General features: G+C 33.3%; 1 pseudogene; it reads right to left on the bottom strand.

Moving 5' to 3' along the window:
* Positions 1 to 7313: 7313 nt before the first annotated feature.
* On the bottom strand, positions 7314 to 7432 carry LOC133867554 (5S ribosomal RNA; annotated as a pseudogene).
* Positions 7433 to 8396: the final 964 nt, after the last annotated feature.

Here is an 8396-nt window from a genome sequence, read left to right as displayed (position 1 = left end):
ACAGGCTAACTGCCTGAGACAGTTTCCCATATATCAGAAATATAATAATAAGAATATAAGAGCCTCCCAAAAATATAATTAATAATATGAATCACATTGACCACAATATCAGATTTCACTTCACCAAGAGAATCCCTTAAATTATGAACTTGAGTAGATCCCTAAACAGAAAAATGAGAAGTTAGCATATCATGATATGAGTAACACATGAGTAACACATAGAGAGAGAGAGAGTAACATGCAGAAGCCGAAAGGGTGAGAGAAAGAGAGATAGAGAGCTCCGATCACCGGCGTAGTGGTGGCCGGTGATGGGAGGAGCATGCTAAAGCTGAAAGGGTGAGAGAGAGAGAGAGAGAAAGAGAATAAATTGAGAGAGAGAGCTGGTTGTAGAGTAATGGGGTGCGACACGCAAGACAAATGAAATGTCATGCGCGACATGACCCCTACACGTATTTTGATGTGCTGAACAGACACGTCAAAAAGTTTTGACGTGTCAAACAGACATGTTAAAAAAAATTTACGTGTCTACTTGGCACATCAACACATTTGTTGACGTGTTTGTTCGACATGTCAAAAATTTGTTGATGTGTCAACTTGGCATGCCAACAAATTTGTTGACGTGTCGGTTTGACACATTAAAAATTATTAACGTGTCAACTTGACATGTCGAGACATTTTTGACATTTCAAGTTGACACGTCAATTTTTTTTCTGATGTGTCGAATTGGCATTTCAGTAATTTTTGACATGTCAAAATGGCACGTCAATAATTTTTGATGTGTTATTTTAACCTGTCAATAAGTTTTGATGCGTCAAATTGACACATCAACACTTTTTGACGTGTGATAAATTGACACGTCACTAAACAATTTAATTTCGATTTACACACACACACGTACACACATATATACATGTTAGTGTATATTAATTTTTTTTTTTTTTGAAAGAGTTAGTGTATATTAATTATATCATTAACTTGTTAGTCAAAATACTAACATATATATTGAAATTTGAATAGTTAGTGAACTAACATATTCAAAATGTACGCATTAACATATTCAATATATTAACTATAGCTATAACTATGGTATATAATATCATGACATATGATTAAGTTCTTAACTAACATTTTAAAAGTTTTTTTTTAGTGGAACATTTTTAATAGTTATATATAACTATATAAACATTTACATAAACATTATATATGACACATCATACATGGTTATATATTTATTACTATTGTATTTTAGTATATATACTAGTACTTACATATTAACTAGCTACCTTATATAACTATATACGTACATATTATATAACATGTGGTTGATTATAGTCATATACTAGACCATATAATTAATGTGCATGCTTACTTATTATATATTTATTTTGTTATACAATTATACTATATTTATATATAATAACACATATATAGTACTTATAGTTGTATACTATATTATATAATATGCTTACACTATAAATTACAAGTATATTAATTAAATATTAATACTTATAGTCAATAATTATTGACGTGTCAAAACAACATATCAATAAATTCTTCTGGAAAAAAAAAATTAAAAATTAACTAATTTGTGTTTGGCTTATGACTCTTTTTTAGGGGGGGGGGGGGGGGGGGTTGGACTTACGACTTAGGGTTTTTATGAGTTAAATTTGCGGGATGTACCTTGGATTTTAATCAATGCTAAGAGCATTCCTAGCAGCTTCCCTTCCCTTCCCCTCCCATTCATTTTCTCTAAATGTAGGGAATAAAACTACTTTTTACTTCCCTATCAAAAAATACTCCACAGTAGCTTCCCTTCATTTTTCCCTATATCATTAAAATATTATTTTGTTACTTTTACTTTAATTAAAAGTAAGAAAAGAAAGAGATAAAGTAAGAGAGAGATTATATTTTTAGAATAAATAATTGAATGGGAGGTGAACAGTGCTTCCCAATGCATTGGGAAGCACTGTTCACTTCCTAGGGAACAGATAATTGTAGGGAAGTTGCTGTGGGATGGTTTTTTTGACTTTCTTAAAATTTTTCTTAAAATTTAGGGAACAGATCCCTTGTAGGAAAGCTGCTAGTAATGCTCTAACAGCTTAGATCATTATCAACATCGTCCTTAAGTTTCATTTTCTTTCTTGGATGTAGGAAAAACTTGTAAAAGAATCTATTAAATCAGATTTCTTGTTATTCTCTAAACTAAGGAAATAGGAAGGGAACAAAAATTGTATATTAAATCTAGGTAATTAAATGTGGTTCCCTTAACATTATTTTGATCGATATGAAAAATTTTCTACTTCCTCTTTTATTCCAATACCATCATTTTCACTCTCTTTCGCCTATTATTTAATTTAAAAAATATTTAAATGGTATAAGAAAAAGATAAATAAATATGCATTTAAATAAAGAAAAAAAAATAGTTTAATTTATTAAAATGAAAAAAAAAAATTTATAGAAATTGTTGCTAGAGCTATATGCGGACGGCATTTGACAAATTATACATTATAAATCAGGGTCTCTTTAGCCTAAGTCCAAGTGTACCCTTGTTAAATGCTGTCCACATATAGCCTAATTAAATATTACGCTCTAAAAATGATGTTCCCTTCAAGTTCCCTTTTGTAGGGTTTAGGGTTTTTAGGGTGAACGGTAATTTGGGCTAGGGTTTAGGGTTTATGGTTTTTGCTTGTTTTTTAGAGTATAAAGCTTAGGGGTTTGGTTTTGAGATTTGATCATAGGGATTTTTATATTGGTTTTGATTTAGGGTTTAGGGTTTATTGTTTACACCTTTGTTATAAATTGAATAATAAAAAAAATAATTATAAATGGTAGACGGTGGCCAAATTTAATTTTCTGTTTCTATCCAATAATCGTTAGATATGATCATTTTATTATGAAATGATGGCGAGTTTACTTTGAATTGGTTTTTTTTTTGTTTGTAGTACCGAATACTTATTTATATTTTATTGGTTTTGATCATTTATTTTATGATTAAGTTAATAAAATAATTGCCACAAATAATAATCCACACACCAATTCGTAGTACAGTAAAACATATTACAAAAAAAAAAAAAAAAAATACCACAACTGTAAGAATATTTTTCATGCATAACGACCAACCACATCAAAACACATAAAATTACACAACAATAGATATTCAAACCCAACAAAATTAACAGCATTGCATAGACCATTATTAATTGCTAAATCCACAATAATTATATGAAACTATTAAAAAAATTAGAAACAGATTTTAAACAAATTAATTTAAATGCACCAAGTTTATTATAGCCAAAAAGTAAAGAAAAAAAATTAATGCTAAAATTACTCACAAATATTTTTATTTTTTTTTGTGATTTGTATGCTCCTTTGCCAAAATGTACCTGCATTAAAACATATTAGTCCCAAAATAATATCCCAAAACAACATTCAAAATAGTAATCACGTACAAGGCAGAGAGAGAGAGAGAGAGAGAGAGAGAGAGACACCGGGAGAGGTTTCACAGAGAGAGAGAGATGTAGAGAGAGATAGTGTCAGAGAGATGGGTGTAGAGAGAGAGAGGTCCGGACCTAGGGTTAGGGTTTAGTCTGTGGTTCGGTTAGAGAGAGAGAGAGAGAGCTAGAGAGAGAGAAAGCTAGAGAGAGACAGAGAGAAAGAGAGAGAGAGAGAGAGAGAGAGAGAGAGCTAGAGAGAGAGCTAGAGAGAGAGACAGAGAGAGAGAGAGAGTGAGAGGGAGATGTAGAGAGAGATAGGTCCGGACCTAGGGTTAGGGTTCCTGGTTCGGTTAGAGAGAGAGAGAGAGAGCTAGAGAGAGAGACAGAGATAAAGAGAGAGAGAGAGAGAGCATGCACCTATTGCCGAACACGGGTGGTGCAGTCACGGCTGGAGAGGGAGCTGGCCTGAGAAGACACTGGATCCTGGTGGTCGGTGGTCGGTGGACAGAGAGGGAGAGGGAGAGAGAGAGAGAGAGAGAGAGAGCTGAGTGAGCGAGTGAGAGATGAGTGAGCGAGAGAGATCGAGCTGAGGGAGAGAGGGAAATGTGCGGATCGAGGGTAGCTTCCTCTGGAAGCTACCCTTTTTTTTTTAATTAATTGAAATATCAGCCAGGTGGCGCGCGAGAATTGTCCTGCGCAGGTCACCTGGCCAAAAATTGGCCGCGTGGCGTAATGCCACCCGGCCAATTAGAGACGTGTATAATAATACACGTCTCTATCTGTTTTTAATTTTTTTTTTTTTTTTTTGAAAAACGAAAAATTATATATATATATAATATATATATATATATATATATATATATATATATATATATATATATATATATATATATATATATATATATATATTAAATATATATATAGTTTTGTATTTGTAAACACAAACACAAACCCTAATCCGACCCTAAGTGTATGTAATATATATAGTGTTAAGGTTTACGTAAACTCTAACCCATAAAACTAAACCCTAAACGGTAACCCTAAAACTAATTCTTAAACCTTAAGTCTGTGTTAAGTTTCATATATATATATATAGGTCCTATATATATATAGGGTTAGGGTTTTATTAGATTACTATTCCATTAACATAAATCCTAATTAGAGTTAGGGTTTACTTATAAGTATACCATATATATTTAAAGTACTCAACACGTAAAACGTAAATATACTATAAACATATTGCACGTAGCCCATAACCCCTAACCCTATGTCTATATACTATATATAGTCATAAACCCTAACCCTAAGTGTATGTACTTTGTTATGTTGCATATTTTTATTTTTGTTCCTCGCCGTATAATTATGCATATATATGTAGCCCAAATTTGGGTTAATTATGCATTTAGTACTCTATATAAACATAAACCTTAACACTAAGTGTATATACAACGTTATTATATATATCTATAAACCCTAACCCTAAGTGTATATATATACTATATATAGCTATACACAGTATAGCTATATAAGTATACTATATATATATATATAGCCATAAACACCAATGTTAGGGTATATACAAGTAACTATAAAGGTATATAGTTTCGGCACGCCGTTTACATGCATACATGCATATATTATATATATGTATGTACATAATATGACAAGATAGTTTTGAAATACAAATACAAACACAAACACATGCAACCCTAAGTGTATGTACTGTACAAATTGCTAAACCCTAAGCCATAAAACTAAACCGTAAACTATAAATTAAAACTAAATCCTAACCCTAAGTGTATATATATATATATATATATATATACTATACTATACTAAACCCTGACCATAAAATTGAACCCTAAAACCCATAATCTTAACCCAAATCTTAAGTGTATGTACCATATATATGTAAGCCATAAACCCTAACCTTAACCCTAATCTTAAGTGTATGTACCATATATATGTAAGCCATAAACCCTAACCTTAACCATAATATTAAGTGTATGTACTATATGTATAAGCCATAAACCCTAACCTTAACCCTAATATTAAGTGTATGTACTATATGTATAAGCCATAAACCCTAACCCTAAATATATATACTATATATATAGTGATAAACCCTAACTCTAGGATCAAATGAAAGTTCGACCAAGTTTTGAACATTGAACTGGATCAAATGATAGAGGCATGCAATTTTATACTTGTGTAAGGTATGCTATAATGATCGGGACCACAAGGCGAACACATTCAGATGGATGTTTTACGAACCCTAACCCTGAGAGTATGTACTACACATACAATAAATTAAGTCTTAACGCATAAACCATATTCAAGAAACTCAACTTGCATGTAAACCCTAAAACATAACTATAAGTACAATACATACTAAATATAGCACAAATTTATTGTTGGGGTATATAATAGGAATTTTTAATATAAATAAATTCCAAAAAATTTAAATACAAGTACTGTATAAAACTAATTAGTTTTTATACTCTAATTTGGTATAGGGTACATAGCAATATTATCATGTACATACTATTTGTTTTTTTTTTTTTTTTTTTTTTAAAGAAAAAGGGAATTCCAAAAAAGTGTTTTTCAGTTAGCCACGTGTATTAAATTACACGTGTCGGCCAGATGGCAGCGTGGAATTTATACACGCTGCCAATTGTTTGTACGCCACATATGGCAGCGTGGCCAGAGAAACACACTGCCATCTGGCCACGTGTCTACAGTAACATGTACTGTAGACACGCGGCGATTTACGGCTTTTTTTGTAGTGCATAATTGCCAGAAACAACTCCACAAGACTTTTCCAAGACAACACCATAAAGACTTTTCAAGTTTTTGTTCCAAAAAATGAAAAACCAAAAAAACAAAAAACAAAAAAACAAAAAAACAAAAAAAAAAATAATAATAATAATAAAAAAATCAGGCATTGGCTGCCTCCACTGTGTGAAGCAGCCAAAAGTTTCCCCTTTCTTTTTTGTAGCAATAGATCCGGCCTGAGAGAGAGAACCTATTTTTTTTAGCCAGAGGGGGGAAGCCGGACGACGGAGGAGGCCGATTGCCGAGAGGGACGGGGACTTTCGGCGAGTGAGCTACGGACGATGTAGAGCTGGGGAGAGAGAGGAAATCTGTCGGAGAGGGCTGCCGGACAACGGAGGAGGCCGACCGCCGACAGAGAAGCCGGCGGAGAGAGACCGAACGTGGGGGGAGAATGTACGGCGCAGAGTTTTCAGAGAGAGAGCCGGGGGGCGGCTTCGTTGGAGGGGAAATGAAATATCATTTCCCTCCAACTGGCTTTCAAGCAACAAAAAGAAATGAGAAAAAAAAAAATTAAAAAACTGCCTTTCCGCGTAAGTTGTTGTGCGGCTGTTATGAAAAATGAGTGTACAGAAATAAATGGACGCTTAGAGAGAGAGAGAGAGAGAGAGAGGCAAAAAAAAAAACTCTTAAAGAAGATTTTACTATCATTAATATTAGGGAATGAACGGTACTTAATTAGGTGGAGTGAATACTTAAGAGTTAAGAGTATATATGTGTTGTAAAGGGATAAAAATCCTTTATGATAAATGTTTATTTGTATTGTCTAAATGAAGGAATTTAGATGATTTGATTACCCTAAATTAAGGGATTTGTTAACCCTAATTTAAGAGATATGTTTGTATTTAAAATTATTCAAATCACATGTAAAGCTATTTAAGAGCGTACGTTGTATTCAAATTAAATATGAAAGAAAGATGTAGTATATAAGACTTAAACGTGTTAATGTAAACATAGGTCGAACCATCTAAATATTTATGTCTCTCTCTTTCTTTTATCTCTTTGATTATTATTTTTTTTTGATGAAAAAAACAAATTATTAAACAAGAAGTGCAACACGAGAACTTCTTAGGAGATCACTCATCCATGTACTACTCTCGTCCAAGCACATTTAACTGCAAAGTTCTAATGAGATCCAATGCATTAATGCTGGTACGATCACACCCCTCTTTGATTATTATTAGTTTATATATATAGCATTTCTCTAGGAAAAAATGTTGCACATTGACGATAAAATCCTGTTATATATACATATCTTTGATTTTTGGCACAAGTCATTGGTTTACACCACAGGGCCCAAAATTGTCGCGGTATATGCGAGGTTCTGTTGTTTTATGCACAGAAGTCTTGCCAAAATTAATCAATGTGATGTGTATGTATCGTGGTTATATAAAACATGTTTTTTTGTTTTTTTTTTTTGGCTGTGGTGGATCGAAGATGCCACTGTTTCTAAAGACATCTGTATTTCTACATTAATTTCTACACTTATGACGTACCTAACGCTTATGCCGCCATGGCCCTAAATTAAATGACCACTTGTGCCATGTCTCTCAATCAGTGCATCATATATGCATTTGATTTTGAAGTGCATCCTCCTTTCCTTATGCATTTCGTTAGTGAGTTGTGCTTGAAAGCAATTTTCAAGTAGCATTTTTGGGTTATTCTCCAATTGCCTTTTTTTTTTTTTTTTTTACTATTGTTGAAGATATTTTTGAGCCGGTGATGTGGCGTGATCAGAGACGCCCCCTCTTCTATGTGCTGGCCTGCAAAACAAAAAAGACCCGCCGAGGGTTGGCCGGCGAAGCCTCCTCTGACGATCAAGTCAGTCCAGTGTCTAAAGAAGAGGAAGAAGGAGCGAGAGGGAATAATCGCCCTTGATCAAAATCTGGTTTAATAATTTTTATACTCCCTTTTATGCTCATGTATGCCATATGCCTATTTTACCCTTGTCAAGCTCAAAGCACCACGTGGACGTTTTCTAAGGTTGGGAGGAATATTCCTTAACACTTACCCCCCAATTCTCATATCTTTGGTATAAAGGTATGGAGAATTTACTTAATGAAATCTTTGCTACTCGGCTGACTCATTGATCATTCCTCATCCAGCTTGCATAATGCCCTCCTTCGGCCC

The sequence above is a fragment of the Alnus glutinosa genome, chromosome 4, assembly GCF_958979055.1.
Source record: "Alnus glutinosa chromosome 4, dhAlnGlut1.1, whole genome shotgun sequence".
Classification (NCBI taxonomy): Eukaryota; Viridiplantae; Streptophyta; class Magnoliopsida; order Fagales; family Betulaceae; genus Alnus; species Alnus glutinosa.
Note: the sequence above shows the minus strand (reverse complement) of the source record. Positions and strands in the feature narration are given on the sequence as shown.